General features: G+C 39.0%; 1 long non-coding RNA gene across 1 annotated transcript in view; it reads left to right on the top strand.

Annotated features, from left to right (window-relative positions):
* Nucleotides 1-20,087, top strand: part of LOC140254206 (uncharacterized) — a 53,314-nt gene extending 33,227 nt beyond the window's left edge. Inside the window, exons 2-3 of the long non-coding RNA XR_011904090.1 lie at nucleotides 12,727-12,859; nucleotides 20,027-20,087. This is a non-coding gene — a long non-coding RNA (uncharacterized lncRNA). The remainder of the gene's footprint in view (nucleotides 1-12,726; nucleotides 12,860-20,026) is intronic.
* Nucleotides 20,088-20,392: the final 305 nt, after the last annotated feature.

The following is a 20,392-nucleotide window of genomic DNA, read 5'->3' as shown; positions in this document are numbered from 1 at the left end:
TGAACAGATAATCTGTTGCTTTGATGGAAACTAATTATTCTTAAGAGTGACAGCGTAGAAATAGCTTTTGTGACATTGTTTTTAAAAATGATGAGTACCTAGTCATTGCTAGTGTAAGGCTGCAGTTCCATGCTATTCCTCAATGATTTCCCTGTATAAGCAGCAGGAAGCCTCAATTTTTTATTATTATTTTTTTTTCCTAAAGAAAGATCCCTATTTGCAGAGTCAAAAATATCTGACATCCCATGTAAAATGCCTATTAAATTTAATACAGAAAACACTGCACTGGCTGCTGAAAAGTAAAAGTGCGCTGCCATCTTATTTTCGTCGTGTGTAGTTGATCTTGTTGTTCTGTGAATATGAAGCCTGTTTTATTTTGACAGCTAATGGTTTTGCTAGTGTACTGTGCTGGCATTTCACCTCTTGAAAAGAAAGTTTCCTGAAGCTAAAATATATGTCTAATTGAATGATGGAATTAAAAGCAAGTGATACAGTTAAAAATAGCTGTTTCCATCCTTTCCAGGCACATGTAAATCACACAACTTTTACTTCGTGTCAATTAAAGGACTTGGAGAAGGAATGCAAAAAATTACTGTCTCTTGCAAAAACTTTCAAGAACCTCCTTAAAAATTGCCTTTCTGATGCTTTGGTAACTGTCTGGGTTCTGAAACTCAGTGCACTCAAGCTGCAGTTGACAAGGGAGGTGTAATGGAAGAGTAAAAGCAATTGGGTCTGGGAACTTATGCATACAGTCCGTCTGTGACCACGGACCTTATAGTTATGGTGCTGTCCTTGCCATCTAAAGGGTGTAAAGTGCTTGCATGGCAGGCGCTGTGTGCCTTAGCCAGAAGGCAGTAGCTTTCTGAGTGTCCTGCTATATTTGGAAGGCTGTCTGGTGGCCTCTGGGGCAAATCAGATAGATGAAGTAACCTTTGGTGATTTGCTTTCAGGGGGCAAACAGGGTGTGAGCTGTGGTGGCTGAAAGGCTGGTGCTGCTTCTGCTCCCAGAGGTGCTAGATAGGTAGCTGGAAAATGCATTGTGTTCCTTCCAACTGTATAGCCAATTATTGGTGCATCTGTGAGGGATTGGAAGCATAACCTCATCTGGCTAAACAAGGGAAAGGAGGTACTAGATTGAGAAAGTTAAGCTGACTTTAATGGGTAGATGAGTGCTTTTTCGGTGCTGTCCTGATTTCTCTGGCCAATAGGTGTGGGATGTCAGGCTGGTTAAAAAATCGTTTTCATAGTCATCTTTGAGGTGAATTCACCCCATCTGGGCTGTTGTAAATCAGGGTGCCAGTTTCACCATGTTGTACAATCATGTAAATGGAATTGTGAGGCTTGGATCTCTGCCCAGCATTACAAACTGATTTCTGCCGGAGGTCTGTGCTCTTCTGTGGTCTCAGCAAATCCAACAACAAACTGAAATGGTTGAAAAACACTGAAGGTTTTGCAGCAATATCAAGGCTTGGTTGCTCTGCCCTTCTCTGCAAGAAGAAAGCTCTGAGAAAGCTCAGAGGTTAGGAAAATTGTCTTACTAACTTGAACTGCCTGAACTGATGCATACTGTGAATACTAGCCCAGCTACCATTGGACTAAAGTTGTTTTCATGAGTGGTCTTGAGATTTTCTTACATACTTACTTACATTTGTAGTTGGGAGCAAGTGAAAGATATGACTAGACTGTTAACTAACTAAAAAGCTGAATGCATAACCTAACCTCGTGTATATCAAAAAACAGTAATAAGACCCTGTAACAAAGCTCCTAGGAATCCTTTTGCAGCATCTGAATGGAATGTCGCAATAGAAAGAGTTGATGTTGCAAAAAATTTTAGGCAGTTTTGCATTGAACACAGTACCTGGAATTACATTGTGAAGAAGTGCACTTACTTTAGGGTGGTCTTTGCAGCCAGTTCTATGCTATTTGTCCACCTCTTCTTTATCTTTCACAGGTCTCTTGTTTTCCCCCTGTACGAGTAACATAAACCTATGTATGGACTGAGGAATTTTGCTAATTGCTAGAAACAGTTTTTTGTAGAAGTTTTCAGCAAGACATACTTTGATACTGCATATGTATTGTAGTAGAAGTACATTCAATAGAGACATCTCTATGCACATTTCAAATATGCATGCATGTTAATGCGGTTTTTCTTATTATTCTCCTTGAAATTCCACCATCTCTTCCTATGATTTCCTCATTCTTAAATTGCTCTGGTGGTAGAGCCTGCTGAAATCAGCCCTTTTTAAAATACACAAAGCAATCTGTCATCTTCTACACAGCACTTGGATCTTTCCAAAGTGTCTGTGACTGTCTTAGCATCTCTAAAAGAAAAGAAAAGAAAAAGATGTTAAGAATTGCAAAGTTAATGACTAATCAACAATGTCTGGTCCCCATCCTTGGGACATCTTGTAGAACAATCAAGCCCTGCTCTGTCATAGTCCCAAGCAATGATTGCTTCTGCATCCTATGAGACATGAGGCACTAGGGATGAAGATGGAACACCTCAGCAGCTAATTAAACAAGGCAACTTACAACTAAAGTACATGCCTAGCTAAATAGGCTGGAGTGCAGAGTCTGTCGGGCTGATCTGTCTTTAAGTGCTTTACACCCTTCACTGTACCTGGTTGAACATTAACATCCCAAATTTGCTGATTTTCACCAGTATCCTGCCACATGCAGAGAACTAACTGAAAGAAGACTGGTATTTTTTGTAATGTAGTTTCTTGATGCATTATCCTAAAAAAGACATCAATCTTCACTGTTGCAAAGAAACAGCACAAGATGTTTTAAACATTTTGAAGGGAAAATGCACTGTCTGTACTTTCCTATTTCTCTTCTACTACTTCCTCTCTCATTGGGGTGTATGTTTTTGTAAGAATTCAGAAAAGAAGCTTCTTAAAAAAAAAAAAGAAGAAGAAGAATAGTAACAAAGTAAATTATCTGTTCTTCCTGCTTGTTCACAATTTTTCTGGCCTTTTCTGTTGCTGAACCTTTTAAAATTCTTATCTGCACATTTCAAAGACCTCCAGAACCTATTTCTGAAGAGCAAGTGAAGAGAACTTGGATAAATATGAAGCAAGAAGAAATGCAGATAGAGGGCTTTTCCTGAAAGCATTTTATCTTCATCTCCTGATCCTGTCTGGATCAAAAGAAATACATGTGCCCTACTTAAAGGAATATTTGCTAGCAATAGACATTGTAAAAGGACTGTGGCTTTTTGTTTGTTTTGTTGGTGGATTTTGTTTGTTTTTTACCAAAAAAATACAGATGTGGAAGTAGAAATGCATAGGAAAGAATAGCGTCAAGAAGTTCCAACTAGTGTGGCTGTGAATAGTGATGATCTTTGTGAGAAGAGATCACAGAATGGAATTCCAAAGGTCAGTGGAAAAGTCTGTGCTGTAATAGAAAGATGTCAATGTAGAGATGGAGTATTTAGCAAATTTGGCAACGATTACTGGTGTCTGAGCAGAACTGAAAATGAATTTTTCTTTTCTATTGGAAAGGTTGTGCTTTTATCACTAAACAACTGCCTTAAATTATACATTGTCCTTCAACAAGGGAATGTGTGAAACAAATGGAGTGTACAGTGTTGAGGTGCAAGTCTAGACAAACTTGATTCTTGGTGGAAGAGGAAAGACTTCTCAAAGTGACTGGAGATTGTGGACGATTTTGAAGGAGAGTGACATGAAATATCTTTCACAGAAATTAATATTGACTTTACAAATGGAAGAGCAAAAACAGTTTTGAGGGTTTTTTGTTTGTTTGTTTGTTGTTTTTTATGGAAGATTCTTACCATCTATTGGGTGTGATGTGATTTTTAAGGAATGAGAGCAGTTAACATGAAACATAAGCATGGATGTACAGCTATCCTGCACATAATCACTAGCTGTCATTTTGATACGGTGGAAGAATGGAGCAAGTATATATAGCAGGATGGATGAATAAAAATTGAAAATGTGCACGCCTTTCAGGGTATGTTTGGCAGTCCTACAACGTTGTAATTAAAGACAGACAACATTTCTGAGAGTTCATGAGTGAGCCTGGGAACTGAACCCTAGATTCAGAATGGCTTAGGCCACTGAAGGTTCAGTAGTCTCTGAGATGAAATCAGAACATGCAGCTAGTTTCTGAGCAATGTGTGGACTCCAAGCCTTATTCTATGTTCTATGATACTGTTTCATACTCACTCTCACTCTTCTCTTGCTCCATCTTGTAGCTGAAATGGGGAAGTTCGATGTGCCATTACTGCTGAGGAGATACTTTGAGCTGTGGAGGTGGGGGATAGAGGTGTCTTGGGCAGAGCCAAATACAGCTTTTGTCATATGGCAACAGCAGACCTGTTGCACAGAACATGGATGCAGTTCATCTGCCTCCTGTGCTGAGAATGTGTACTGTACAGGAGTGGCCTCTGCACTGCTTTTTTACTGAGGAACACTCTGAGCGAGTTCCTTCCTGAGCAAGTTGACAAGATTCTGGTTTTGTAGCATAAATGCTTCTGACCAAGTGGTTTTATCTGCAAGAGGTTACCTGGGGTTTGTATACCTTTCAGTCCTCAAACGTCTATTTCTATTTATTTTTCAAAGCTAAGGTATTTTAAAGCTGCATTTGACGACAAAGGCCCTTATAGAAAATGTTAGGTAAAATGAAACCTAACTAAACAATTCACCAAAGAAATAAACTATAAAAATACTGACATAGGTTAAAGTCTGGAAGTGCAGATGCATCGTTGCAGTATTTCTCATCCTAATTGTCTGTTTAACTTTTCTGTTAGATCAGTGAGAAAATGCAAATTGTTATAATTGGAATGAAATCGGAGTTAATTTATATTCTGAGTAGATGAAGTGATTTCTGAATGTTTTCTCCACTCAAAAAATGCCTTTTGAGATGTAGAAAATGCAGCAGCTTTCAAATACACGGTGATATTCCTGCTTTTCAGTAATTCCAAATGAAAAATGCTCCAACTTAACCTGAAGCTAAAATAAAAGCACACAGGGTTCATTTGTCCTCCCATATCCCCCCCCCCCATAAAAAACCCAAAAAACCCCAAAACAACCCACACGACATCAATGTATTTTTTTAATACACATATAATTATTTGCAAGTCCTTTTTTGCTCCTGTACTACTTTCTTAATATGAAACAAAATCAATAACAAAACCAGTAAGCAGAGGATCGATTCCTCCTGACTTTATTCAGATATTGCTTCCTGTTTTGTCTGGTGCAAAACTAGCACCAGGCTGAGCCAAACAACACTTATTTGTTCAATTGAAAGCACCTTTAAAATCAAGTGATCAGCAAAGTTTTCAAAGGCAATAGGGTGTTGAATGTCCATGTATCTCTAAGCAGGTGGAGACACTTGATCATTCTGCATTAGTGTGGGTTACTGCCCAAACTGCAGTGCACAGTGAATGTGTCTCTACGGCTTACTCTTACACCACTTGCATTTCAGCTTTGGGGAGAGCATGATGTAAATAAGGGGAGAAGCAGTGATCCAGATGGACACTGGAACTCAGTTTTGGTCTGAGCACTGAGTGTGCAGACTTTGGCTAATAGCAGTTAAGTTTTCTCTTTGTACTGATACTCAGTGAAACTGCTAACATAACCCTGAACTGACAGAATTAGAAGTGGAATTAGCAGAATGCTGCAAGACAATATTTCATTTCCTGCAAATGTTTTTCCCGTTAATAAATGTCTGCCAAAAAGGACTCTGTGGGGCAAGAATATCTGAAGATACGCAAAACTTGAAGAAGCACTCTTCCATGTTGCTAATGACTTGGTCAACTGAGAGCATGAAGTACAGCTCATTTTTGTTTGTTGTTAGGCAAAACATGCTTGATTCCTAAGTGTAGAAAATATGAGTTTTTGATATCACTACTTAGTCTAATTGACTCATCTGAGTCCTTTTTGAACCCTATGATTCATCATTTTTCAAATTAGTAGGGACATAGGTAGGATAATCTGTGGATATAATCAGTAGAACATTCTCAATGCTTTCCACTGTAATGGATTATCCTGTCATTTACAGTATCTCTTATTTCTGTTATTATCTCAGCTTCACATCCCAATTAAAAGCCTCATTAGTTCATTCCTGAGGAAGCTGCCCCTCTGCGTTGCTGCTGACAGCTGAAGGAAGTGTGTCAGCTTGCTGTGTAGAGCATTATTTGCTTGAAGCTGGCAGTTCACTTTAGCATAGCCGTCCTCCTGCTACACAGGAGATACTTAAGTGTCAAGTGTTTTCAGGCCATCCATCTTCTTTGGTTGTTCCACCCACCCATGCTCGAGCCACATCCACCAGTGCCGGTGCCCCTCTCTGCCTTCCCTTTGTCATTATGTCATTGTCAGTTGTTCAGTTTACTCAGTGATTAATCATCATTTGGAAGGTTCTGCTGGGAGAAAACAGAAAAGGGGGTATTACTGCAGGTGGTTTCTCTCTGATTAGTTAGAGCCACAATGGCCAGCTGCTGAGTCTTTGTTTGGGCTTCTTCTGAAGATTGCATGGGCTTTTTCCTTACCAGAATTTAACTGGGCTGCTAACTGCAGGACTGCCTCGGGTATCCCACTGCTGTATGTTGAAAATTAGACCTGTTAAGCTCAGCAGATTCGGGCTGGTGTAATGGAGGAATCAACTCTTCTGCAAAGATTGATAGAGGTTTTTTTTTTGTTTTTAAGTAGTTTCTTGTTCTGTGTTCTCACTAACCCTGTTATGGGTTTAGCAGCAGAGCTTTACACTGCTTGTCCAGAAGCACCCGCCTGGATGTTTTGTGCGTGAAAGACATAACATTACCCGGAAGTTCAGTATCACATTCTCCTTTCTATTTATTTGTACCAACTTTGTGATGAAGTAATAATAACGTAGAATAACGTCTGAGAAGGAGGAATGGTAACATTCAGAACTGTGGTAAACAAGAGAACTCTTTGAAATTTTGCTTGTGTCTTCTGCACAATGACTTGAATGCAACTTTTTCAATATCTTAAGAGTTAAATGTTCCACATATTGTCTCTTCTTCTGTACTTTGTGATGAGCGTTACTTACCAAAACTTATGTTCAGCTAGAAACCTGGTTGATGACAGTAACAGCTATTCCATGCTTTCAGATCTGTTAGCTTGCATGAGTATTAAATTGCTCTTCATATTTCTCTTGCAGATTACTATTTCTTTTTATGCTACAGCAGCTTTTAATGTCATCAAAAGGAGATGAGATGAATAAGATATGTGTGGGAGGATGAAGCAGTGGTCACTCAAAGTATCCTGCTGTTTACTCTGGCTGCAGAGTTTATAGTCCCTCCCACAGGGCAGCTGGCACTGGGCTATGGTTTTAGTACTTGCATTATTTGCAATGCACAGCCTCCAGTCATGAAATGACAAACTCTGAGCATTCAGGTAAACTTGTTTCAGTTGTATTCTGATGGACAGATTCGTTAATATGATGGGGTAACTCTGAGCAACACAGTGAAAGGCTACATTTTTGCATGCTTGCTTACTGTTTGTTTTATAATATGCGTAAGAAAGGGTGGCTGGATGATTAACTGTGGGTGGAAACAGCTTGAAGCACAGCTAGATATACTGAAACCTGAAGAAGATGCAGACAGGGGATTAGGTGCTTGCACATTTAGCTGAAAGCATTTCTCAGTTTTTGTGCAAAAGGCCTTTCTGTTTGGTATTTTTCACCCTGCCTGGCAAGGGCGCTTCTTCACATCTTCTCTACATGCAGGAAGTGAAAGGCAAGAAATCCAAGGCAAGCAAATAGTGGTGGTGAATGAGATAGCTTTAAGTAGTTTGTCAAGCAGACCTGCTATTCGAGCGCAACTGGGTATGGCCATAGTGAGCATTCCTCTGCTTGGGAATGATTTCCCGGGGGTGTTTCAAAGAATAAAAAAGTAGCCTGCATGCCCTTTATTGTACCAAGGCCTAAGCTAGGACATTTCGGGGGAGGGAAAGAGATAAGACCAGCCAGCAATTGCATGTATGAGACTGTACACGGGCCTGTGTCCTCACCAAGAATGCAGGCATGGGTGGTAGGTAATGTGCTAACAACTGCTGTTGTAAGCTGCACCGGTATGTCTTTGATTCTGGGGAAATCAGGAGTCAGATGAAGGGGAGAGAAAAACAAAAACAAGAGATTTGCCTAAGAATCAGAAGATTTAAAAAAAAAGAAAAAGTTGTTTGAGGGTTTATTTGCTCATGTTCTGAGCTTCTGGAAAGTGTCCATCTAACGGTTCTCGTAAGGCCAAATTTGCTGTCTAGCATTATTTCGAATAATGAAAACAGGGAGTTTTTCTCAACAACACATCTCTAGAGGGATGAACACCTTGAGGGTAAGTACCAAAATACATGTGGCTTTCAGTAACATCTCAAGGTCTAGTAATACCTCTAGCTGTCAGTGCAGGAGGGATCACCTGCCCAAATGCACAGGCAGAGCCCCCTTACAGTTTGTGTTAGTGCAGCAGCACACACTCGTCTATCACTGTGTACCTACACAGGTGGGGTGTCCTTATGCAAACAGGAGATGTTTGAGTTTTTTTCAGCTCTAGGTCATTTTACAGTCCAAAATGGGAGTATGCAGAAAAAAAGTGTGGCAAGAGAAAGCGCTGAGAAAGTGGTCTTACCCATCAGGAAGGCTTTTCTTCCAGAAATTGCCTGGGACACACCAGGGAAGGAGCCTCCCACAACCAGGTAGTTCTGGTCTTAACCCTTCTTTGCACTTACTCAGCATTACAAGAAAAATCTGGCTGTGAAACACTTGTCACTCATAGTATTCATGTTTTGCCAATTGATATGTGACTCATGCTATTTCGCAGCTGTTTCAGAACCTTTTGCAACTACTTGTTTATTGATGTATAAAAGAAAAAAGTCGATGAAAAGGCCTAGACAGTAACTGAGCTTTTTAGAGACTTACTCACAAGAAAGTGCCATGGGAAAGAATTGGATCATGCTTTTAGGGCTCGTGTGAGTGCTTCAGATAAAGTTCACAATGTTGGCTGCAGTTTGTTTGTCATGAAACATAAGAAAATGGTAAAGGTGGAGGCACTGAGGAGCTATCTCAAAGCCCCTTGCCCTCATGGTTCTCCCCCTTCCCCAACCAGTGTGGAGGAGCAGGACTCAGCAAACAGCAGGGGCTGGGGCTCCTGGGACACAAGGGACCTTTCCCCTTTGCAGGAGCGGGTGACCTGTTTCTCCCGACAAAGCAGAAGGCTCCATGGGGTATACCCGAATGACATCCTAGCTGTTGGGGTCAGCATCAGCTTGTCATCAAGAGGTCAGTCTGCTTCTTCTGTCCTGTGTTTGTCAGTAGCTGCAGGGTCTTCACCACAGAGCCATGCGGTCCCTTCAGTGTTAGGAGCTGGGAGAACCACAGAAATTGCTTACTGCTTTTGTGTTGGGTGCTCAGAGCTTTGCAACATCAAAATTTTCCCATTGTGATTATTTTTGTTCACTCAAGCTTTATTTAGTGCATCATAAAACTAGGTTAATGTGTCTTCACCACTAGGGTTATTGTTTTTTAACCAAGTTACACAATTAAGTGGACTTTGAATGCAAGCACAGGCTAAACCTCAGAGTAGGTTAATTTTAAAGCACAAAAATCACCCTAAAAAGCACCTAAACTGCCAAGAATATGTTTTAAAAGTAACATTATTCTTTTAATTGTTTTATTATGAATAATTTTTAAAAGATAGGTTTAAAAGAATAAATACTTGAAAACAATAACAAGGCAGAACAGAGAGATCAATGAAGCAAGCTGACTGCAGGCAGCAGATGCTAATTTTAAAAATGTCAAAATAATGTAACATTAAATACGCTAAAGAAACTTGTTCTATTCTGACTTATACTAGAAAATCTGTACATACTGAGATTTCAGAAGGTAATTGCTTTTGTTACTTGATTAATGCTGATAACATGTCTGGTGCTGTACCATGAGCTCTATCTACCCTGTTGTTCATAGCACAGCTGCATCAGTTTAAAGATTATACTAAATGAATGTACAGCTGTAGGTGACACGGTGTCCAGTTTTTACATAAATGTACATTCTAGTCCAGCGCCTTTCAAACTCTTTGATGCTTTCCACAGACCTCCTGTTCGCTGGAGCCATTTTGGGAATGGGGTGTGATGCTGCGATTAACTCTAGAGCAAGCAGCTATTTTTAGCATTTACATATTTGCTGTAGAGCAGAGCCCAAGATTTCATTCAGTTACAGGAAATCTGAACTGATTTGGTCATGTAATCCTTGTCTGAAGAACAGTGGAATATTAAAGGAGCATTGTGCTTCAAAGTGGCAGAAAAGGCAATGGTCCTGCTGTCCTCTCTTTTTAAATATGATTAAACCAAATATGTGCAAATAATGGAAAGATAAATTTTTGTGTTCTCTATTTCTTATCATCCTTTTACTGTGTTCTTTGGAAACAGCATCTTTCTGGAAATAGTATTTAATTGTTTCTGTCCGCTTAGACTTCATGAGGTATTAAGCTGACTTATGTGGCTGTGGGTCAGTGTTGCGTCCACGTTACTGTAGAGCTGGGACTTCCACTTTGTAGCTAGTGATCCAGTCCTCTCACCACTTCATATATATGCCAAACTGCACAGTGTTAATGGCACTGAATTTTTTACAGGTGGGAACATCTTAATAAATTGAAGAATTTAATCTATTCCTATTTTACTAACTAAAAAGATTTCTTTTTTTTGCAGTTATTTTTATGGTTTCTAACAGTGTCTTTTAGGATTGTATAACAGTACAGTATAAATCCTCAAGTGAACTTGTTAATGCATATCAGGTTCATCAGCACATAAATAGCTTTCGCTGTGTGTAGTAGACCCACCATGTTTTGAGAGCTGGAGCAGAAAAGTAAAGTAATTTGTTTTTGTTCATTTCCACACTTTCAGTACTTACAAGTCAAAAAGTTCTGCTTCTGTGTTCTCCACTGTTGATGCAATTTTGATTCTTGAGTGGTGAGTCAAAGAGCAACTTTTGGCTTCTCACATAATGAAGAAAAACAATTGGTTCACTGAGCATCATTATCTTTATGATACATTAATTATTAATGAAAAGATGAATATGGACCAAAAGTACAAAGTCTTCTTAGTTAAGTGTAGCTAAGAGGACAGTTTTCTGGGAACAAAAGAACAATGAAACGTAAATGTTTTTACAAAAATATGCACCAGGAAAATATTTGTAAATGCAGTCATTGTGAAAACCAAGAATTATAATGAGCTGAGAACGCGAAAGACTTTGAATTGCTTGTAGACAATTTCTATATAAATACTTCTCCATGTAGTGATGAAAAGGGAAGGAGGCACTGAGTGGCATCTCCTCTCTGTGCTAGTAAACCCAGTGAAAGCTTCTCAGCTAAAACAATATCCAACTGAAAAGTGGAATTTTAAGTACATCCTTAGGAAAAAGATGTACTTTTTGACGGAAAAAATTCAATTTCTTCTTAAATGTAAGAGCTGGATCATTTAAACAAAATAATCAATTACGTTTCTAAGTCTCAATTTTACTTCTGTCTTTTTGTTGTTGTTTTTAGTTTTTTTCCTTTGTGACGAATTTCCAAGGCACCTATGTTTTCAAACTGAAAAAAACACCAACCAAGGAAACGACAGGGCAGCAGGAGGGAGAAAATGAAATTCTTTCTCATTCAGCAATTTGTAGCACTTGATGTGAAAATAGTTTTACTTCCATATGTTTAAATGTTCAGCTGCTGGGCCAGATCCCTTCACAGACCCAACACGCGCAGTGGTCTGCTTGCACACATAGAAGCTAGAATAAATAAAAGCCAGCAAAATTAAGAGAATTACTTAGTTATCTGAGGCTCGTTCAAGTGAATATATGTTGCAGTTTGGGGCACTGTCCTTCAGCTGATAAGATATTTTATAGCAGTGATCATAAAACCACATGTCATTTCCTTTGTTTATATTCTTTTTGAGCTTTCAGAATATGTTCAAGAGATCTTGAATCGTGTCTCCTGAAATGACAATCCTACACGATTCAAGTGTTGTCATACGATAGGTGTGTAGAAGAGCGGAAATCTTGCAAATCCCGCTGGCACCATTGATGCCAATAGCGTTGGCTGGAGGTGCAAATGTTCCTGCCGGAGCTGTTGCAGTGGAAATGTGCACCAGATGAACAGCTGCCCTCCTCACTCAGCAGGCAGATTCAGCATGCTGAAATAGCTGCTACATAAAGCACAGAGAGAAAAGAGCAGATTAACGCTATTTCAGCTGTAAAGTACAGGAAGATGTCTTTCCCATTGTAACTATAAAAAGTATTTTAATATTTATGTAGTATTTATTTCCATCTCTATGAGTGGGGGGCTGAAATACATTGTTGCACATAAAGATGGGAAAATGGCCTGAATATTCCATTATGTTATTTATTCCTTCACAAGCATCCATTACATAGTTTATTTTCCAATTAATCCTAACTATAAAACAAATGTTATTCTCCTTCTCTATCCCCAGCAGTAACTTCCTTCTCATGAAACGGTTTCTTCTTTGTGAGAATTTGTGAGAATTAGATGGTTCTTAGTGATTTTCTTGTGATCATAAGAATAACCATATAACAGCAACTGGCAACTGTGCTGTTTCAGAAAGACCACTGCTAAGAAGACAAAATTTGGTAGTCTTCAGAAAGATTTTTTTCACGACAAGCTGTACTTGTAAATGTGTGTTTCTGAATGAGGGAAAGTGGGAGATAAAGAAACTGAAGTGATTTCTTCTTCTTTCTTCTCTTCACCAGTTTTGGACTATGTCGCCCCTTCCCAAAGTTTCTTAAAAAAGACAGAATGATGAAAGATGATGGAAAAACTGAAAGATTATGAAAGAACTGAAAAGAAGGAAGTTCTTCACATGCATCAACAAGCTATTAAAAGGTAAAAAAAACAAGGAACAAGAATAAATGATTGAGCTGTTCAATGTAGAGATGTCACAGGAGAGTTCCTTGGGAACCTGTGCTGGTCCTGAGCTATTTTCCATCTTTATAGATTACTGCTTGTGAAGTGGGTGATGGCAAAACAAATGTGTTCACTGATGTGACATTGTTTAGGGCAGATAAATAACAACACCAAAACAGTAAGGACTTAAAAGACTTACAGGAGACTTTCTTGTTATAGAGTATCTTAAGATTCCTCATCTCCTCTATGCAACAATAAATGTTACTTCTCACAGTGTGCAGTAAAACTCTGGAGGTAACCACCACAGGACACTGCAGATTGTAACTGGATTGTATGGTTTGAAAGTAAGTTAGAAAAATCAATGGAAGGAAAAGTCTTCTGTTAAATACAAGGAATTCCTTGCTCAGGAAGCTCCTGAGCTCCTAATTACTTCAGAGTGAAGAAGTATACTGTGGACAGAGCACTATTCCTCTATCTTGTTTTACTCTCTTTTTGATAACCTGACCCTGGCTGCAGCTGGTGGCTTGGTGTCCAGACTTGTGGTTGTTACTTTCAGGTGATGGCAGCCAGCAGGAAGGTAAAGCAGTGGCTTGCCTTTCCCCAAAGCTAAAATGGGTAACTTGTAAGATAGCTGCTTGATGCACTTTCAAAGAGGAAGCATGTAGTGATTTTTGGAAGAAAAAATGTAGCAATAAATATTTAGATAAAGCAATATATATATTAAGATGGGAAAAGCCAAGATACTTGAGTGTCTCAAGAATTGCCTTGGCTGTTAGTGTTGTCTTTTGCAGGGAAGAGGTGAGTAAAATGCCATCTCGCTGCTGTTTCATGGAAAATAATATTTGAGACATGAGCAATGTAGCTGCAAAGAGCTGGTATAGGTTGTTGCCTGCCACAGTGACTATGGTATGACTTGAGAGCTAGAATTTCACCTCTTGTCCTTTGAGGGTGAACCTCAGAAAGAAAATGACTTGTCAGGGATTTCCACAGAGACAAGACTGACCTATCAAGGCCTACTTCCACATGCACAGTCGGTGTGCAGTCACAACCAACTATGAAACCACATTTGAGTGGAGGTTTGCAAGATCAGATCCACAGCCAACCAGTGTCCTTTTATGTTCTTATCTGTGCACAAAAAGGTAATTTCAGTTCATGATTCAGTTTTATATTTACCTTAGAAATGAGAGATTTGATTTACTCTCCTGAGAAGAATTAAAATAGATGGGGAATATGTTTTGCACATGTTCTCGAGTATACAGTGGCTTAAAGGTTGAGTTCAGTTGCATAATCCAAGGGCTATATGTCTTGCTGTACTGAAAACATACAAAGAAGTCTTTGTTTTCTAAAAAATTCTTTTTTTTTATTATTTTTGTCTTCTTTTTTTTTTTTTTTTTTAAGTAAAGTTCACATTTCCTATCTCTTTTGAGCAAGGCTTTGAAGCAGAATGTAGGTCCCAAAGGTGGGTAATCTTAATGCTAATTTACTGTGCAACAATGTGCATTATTAAAAGGACATGTGAATGATTCATCCAGTGAATGAAGAAAAATTATTCCAAATGATTATTGATGAGTTAATCAAGATAGCCACGTCAACTTTCTTTGTCCATTACTGTGAGCAGTATTTCACAATCATAATAATAAGAGCCAAATGTTAATGACTGAGGTAATAAGAACCTAATGAAGAGTAGTGAAAAGTAATCTCTTTAAATAGTTTACAGTTTTCATAATCACTGAAGTGGTCAGTTAGTCCCATGATTCTTCCTATTTCTTAATGTATGTTTACTACCAGCTTTTGTTTTTACTTTCTGATTTCTTTCTTCATAAAGTGACCAAATAGAGAAATTAAAGACCATAAAACTGTATAATAGCATATTAAACAAATCCCATTTTGTAACATGAATTCTTTCTAAGAGAAAAAGATTTTTCACCTGGAGTTATAGGTAGTTATGAGCTGCTGCTGCCTTTAATTTCTTCATTAATTGTTTTGCTAAAAGTAATCCTTATACTTTTTATTTTTTTTTACTTTTTTTTTTTTTTTTTAATCTGAGCTCAGCACCGATTTAAGGTGTATTCAGATAACTAAGATTGTTGACTGCTTCAATATAGTGATTTCTGTGGAAGAACATTTTATTTGCCCTCTTTCCTGGTGTGCTTGTGATACACAAATAAAGAATACAGGCACTGGTTTGGGTGATTGACCCAGTGAGTAATTCTTCTCAAATTCCTTTTTGTGATTAGTGCTTTTTCCTTGACTGTATACTTGATCTGGCTTTCTCTTTCTGCAGTATCTTAAGCTGTTCTTTCAGAGTATGCTTTTTTCTTCAACATAATATTTGAAAATTCAGTAAAAATGATACTGTTCTGTGTTACATTAGGCCGACAGACTTGCCAGGTACTTCTCCTTCAGACCGATCCACAAAGCTTCCATCCATCTTCTTCCTTCTTTTCCTAAACGATGACACTTCCTAGCAGCCTCTAATCAAATTCAGCCCATTAGTGCAAAGGATCAAAAGCCACAAAATTAGAAAGTGTCACAGGAATGTCCTGTGTGGCCCCTGCAGTGGCATCAGATAGTAATAAAAGGGGTAGGGGTATGTATGTTGTATGGAGAAACAGTTTGGCTTGTACAGAAATGACTTTCTGACTCCATTGGTCTTTTCCAGTTCTCTTTCCTGGACAAAAAACTTCCATTTTACAGGTTCCTGATGTGATTGATTAATTTTAAAGGCTAGATGAAGTAAGTTGAGTAGTTTGGCTTCTCACAGTTTGTTAGGTGGGAAAAACGTAACGTTGTTTTGCCATATGCAACCAATTCTGATGTGGACAGGGACTCAACTTCGTGACGTTGCTCCTCAGACTGCTGGGAGCCATTTTTCCAGGCTTTCATCACCAAGCCTAACTATCCTATTTCTTACAGCCCACTCAAGCCTCTTGCACACAGCCCACTCTAGAGGCATTCCCTATCTCACACCAGTGTTGTCTGGACAGTCATCGTGAGTTGAGAAGGTGCGTGATAAATCTGCCTGCTGAGATGCTGCTTTTCTTGTGGCTCCCCAGAAACTTTTCTTTTGCTTCTTTATGTGACAGACCACGTTAGTGGGAACTACTGAACCCCAGTGCACTGACTCGCTTGGCAAACTCAAGACATTCTAGCATGTGCTTCAGGTGAATGATAGCTGTGGACTATGATGCATATAAAAACACCACAAATAGAATAATAGAAGGGGATTGGTGTTTCAGCAGCTGCTTAATTTGTAATGGTTCTCACTGCAAAAGGATTTGGCAATTATGTCCTACTGCAAGTTGTGAAAAAGTTTAAAATCTGGTCTCTAATTGTACAAGTCTACAGTATGAACAACTCTGATGTAAAAGGGCACTGTGCTGGCTGAGAGAAACCTTGATCAACGTTCTCCATTTCTGGCTTCTGAGGATGGAAAGAGCTTTGACTGAGTAAGGATTGGCCTGTCATAGAACAATTAAAACATCTGGACTAGTCTCTCCAGTGACTGACTGTACCCTCTCCATCTGCAGAGGCAGGACAAGTCAAAGATGCAGTGTATGAGCAGCTGGTGCCTCTGGTACAAAAATGCCAATGCAGAGTGGGCTAACTCTGGCGTAAGTTCAGTGTAGTTCTGCTGACATCATTAAGTTAATAAAAACTTCTATTCATATACAGTAGATCCAGTGCAGAGATGGCCCTGGCTATTCAGGCAGTATTGTACAGTAAAGAAGAATGTCTTCTTCTAAAGGTCTCCAAGATCCATAGCTTCTGGATGACTGAATGAGTGTCTGCACAGTATTGGGTAAATTGCATGGCACTGTAAGAAAGAAGTTATTGGGTGAGATACACCCTACCATTGAAGAAGGCTGATGTCTCCTCAGGGTTGAAGTGGAAACCTTCTGCTCCTGCTGTCAGATGCTTGTCTGAGCCATTTGCTTGATGAACAATTAGATAGGGGCACTGAATCTTCTGCTTTTTAGAATCTGCCCAGGCTGCAAGCAGACAACCGATCTTCTTTTGTGGTATAAAATACTGTATTCATTTTTTTCAGACTCAGCTCTTTGTGAATATTCTTGGAAATCTGGGAATAGCTGCATCTGCACAAGCATAATGATAATTACAGGATAAATTTGATGTGTTACTTACCTGCTGCAATAACTTGAGAAGGTAGTTGTGAATGAAAAGTGAGAAGGATGATTTGACAACTTTATTATGGTTATTGTTGATCAAGAAGTCACTGCCCACCTAGTTTAGAATGTCTTGCTGTTTTCTCCTGAATGGGAGAACATCTTGGCCTGTTAGAATTAATGGCTTCAGAGTGTACGTCAGAAGCACACGAACATAGAAAGTAGGGGCAAAATATGCCTTAAAATTATTCTGTGCTCCCCAGGGTATAAACATATGTCTGTGTATACTACCATGACATTCGGTCAGCTGGGTGTTGACATTTTTGCTCTTAGGGGCTTGCAAATAGTAACTACTTTTCCTAGTCCATTAGTTTCTGTTGCTAAACTGAATTTACCATATGTGTTTGTATGCGTTTGTTTGTCCTGTCTAGAAATGGAGGGAAATGCAAGCTGACTTGTGGAAAGTGTGGCCCATCTGAGACATTAGTGTAACACCAGGCACTGTTGCACAGAAATCAGAAGGACCAACTTGTCCTGGCTTGGCCTTAAAGCAGCTCTTAAAGAAAAGCTTGACTGGTAAGCTAGAGAATATAGGCAGTCCCATCAGTTCAGAGTCTGTCTGAATTCTAGGGCCTGGGAGTTTTGGAAAGAGAATTTCATAACTGATTCTTATTTTGTACCACAGAACAGTTTTGTCTAAACATGGCATGTGGTCTTTCCCAGAGTGTGGGGAGAGTGAAAATCAGAACGTAGGCCAAGTCCTATCATTCAGAACACTTCGACTAGAAAGAGAATATTATACTTTTATACTGTTTAATATCTAAGAGTATGCTCACTTATGCTGTTGTAAATCAGCATTAGTTGTTGTAAATTAAATCAGTTTGTCCAAACTGATTTAATGGGAATTTCCTAAATCTTAATCTTGATCCTGCCAGGCAGTTTACTCCTTTTCATTTTGTAACATGTTATTTTTCAACAGCATTACGTTACATAAGCTTCTAGTAGGACGTTCTAATTATCACTTGGATAAGCTTTGGTTTCCTTTTTGTCTGTATTCCTTTGCATTATCTGACCTTTAGAAAAGTACTATTAAAATACATTTTCTGCTGTACGTAAATGGTTTAAAATGAATTGTTTACTAGATATATGACATTTGCATTCAGTGTGAAAAAAGAGATTAAGAGAGCTCTTTCATATCAGGTCTACAGTATCACATTTCTGTTGAATATCCACCTGCAAATCAGTGGCCTTTTAAGACCTTTGAGTTTTTATTTACGGGTTTGTCCGTTGCTGTGATGCTTATGATTTTACTTTAAACACTTGTTGCTTCTTGAGACACTTGTTTGTGAACTTAACCAGAGGCACAACTTGATGCTGAATTCTGTTGTATCTATCTTTTTGAGGGTCGTTAATTTCAACCTATTCCCATCTGCTTCCTTCTGAGATTGCTGCCTTCAGTTGAACCAAAGCTTTGCATTTGCACAATATGTAATTACGTGTAAACGTATACATTGTTCAGTTCTCATGTTCTTAGTAATCAATTTGTCTCTAGTAAAGGCATATCTTCCCCCCGGAAAGGAAGTGGGGCAGCAATGGTGTGCTTGAAAACAACAGTTTGGGGTTGGTGATGGTTTACAGCAGTAGCCTGACGGCATACTTCTGCTGGAAGACCAGCTCTCTGAACTGCAGGAATTAAAAGCAGGGCTTGGCATCTGAGAGCAGGTACGATCTATGAGATGAAGCGACCCAGCACAGGATACCTCATGCTGATTCCCTGTAACCTGGTGTTAAATCTTCATGTCTGACTTTTCCTGTTTTTGAAACAAACTCTTCTTTTTAAAATATATCTACTCAAGCACCACACATATGCAGTTGGCTATAACCCATCATGAGACAGAATGTGCATGTGAGAAAGATGGAGGTAAAATAAAGTAAATGAAAGCTCTCTCCAAGGATTTTGGACCACTCCAGATTCTTCCAAAGAAGCAAAGGTTTCTGTTTACAAAGTGAGACAGCAATCAGTCTCTTTCTGTCTTCAGGGCTTACAACTTTAAGGTTGTTTGTAGAAAGTATACAAAATATTTTTTATTTCTAAATTTCTTCACTTCTTGAGTTGGCAGATGTGTTTTTGTACATATTTAGTCTGGTTCTGTGCATCTTCTGCAGATACCAGTATGTAGTACATGGTCCTTTCATCCAAGTTGGTTCCCATTTACAGGTTGCATTCAGTTCTCCTGCTCCTTCCCAAAAGGGGATTGGGCAATGACACAACCATGGTAGCCATGAAATGGCAAGCTTCATGCTTGGAGGGGTGTCTTTGTTACAAGCAAATCCTCTGTCAGTTTATTTCAGCTGTAATAAAATTTTAGCTCTTTTTCTTAGGGAGATAGAATCTGGCAAATCATTCAGCAAATCTTCCCCTCAAGCACACCCAGTCAGGTTCCTTTGTTTTGTTTTGTTGATGACTGTTACAATTTAGCCTGTCTGTATTTTTCCGATATTTGACCATTCCTTTTGCTGAAAGAAAACTACATGAAGTACCACTGACCATAGAGGGGTAGCTTTTGTTCTTCGTGTACTTACTTGGTGGCTGATGTTCATATGTCTTCTCTGCTTCAATTCAAGCAAATACCGTGATTGAATTGGCAAATTAACATGACAATGTCAATGTCAAGACCCATTACAATAAAGAGAGAAAGATCTTATTTGCAGAGTAGTTTCTTAACAGCCTGGTTATGGAGGAGCACTTTCCCCTCTGGAACTGCATAGGTCAAGTAATCACAAGGACAAGTCTGTGGTGATTAATTTGTTCATCTATTTTCATATTTTTTTCAAAAGAATTCCCGAGAAGACAACAGAAATGTCATTTGTGCAGCTCCTATCACAGTCCTTTAGCAGACTTTTTACAGAAGTTCCTAGAGAAGCTGTTTTTTATTCCTACAGTTTTGTTCAATGACTTTAACTGAGGCAGACTGGCACAGGCAATGAACTTCAACATTTTCTTTTCTTTTCTTTTGAGGAGGATGTGATTTGGCCATCTGAGGATCTCTCACCTGGCTTTGTCGAGCTTTCAGCTGGATCTGAAGGCCGCATCCTGTTCCAGCTGTATCTGCAAAAGGTTTGTTAACGTGATTTCATTGTGTTCACCTGTGTGTCAGAGTTGTTTCTTAATACCCTCACTTAATCATAACGATATTTAAGTGGTTCTCTTCCTGATTGCGGGGGACTTATATGTTTATTGACTCCTGTGATTTTTAATCTGGGAAATACCCTTGTCAAGTCAATGGAGCAGCAGTGTCTGTACTAAAATGAAGTGACCAAAACAGATTCTTAACGTTTATGCAGGTGACATAGCAGGACTACATGTTTAAGCTGATGTTAATTG

Source organism: Excalfactoria chinensis, chromosome 6 (genome assembly GCF_039878825.1).
Source record: "Excalfactoria chinensis isolate bCotChi1 chromosome 6, bCotChi1.hap2, whole genome shotgun sequence".
In the NCBI taxonomy this organism is placed as follows: Eukaryota; Metazoa; Chordata; class Aves; order Galliformes; family Phasianidae; genus Excalfactoria; species Excalfactoria chinensis.
The sequence above is the reverse complement of the archived record's forward strand: the minus strand, read 5'-3'. Positions and strand labels throughout refer to the sequence as shown.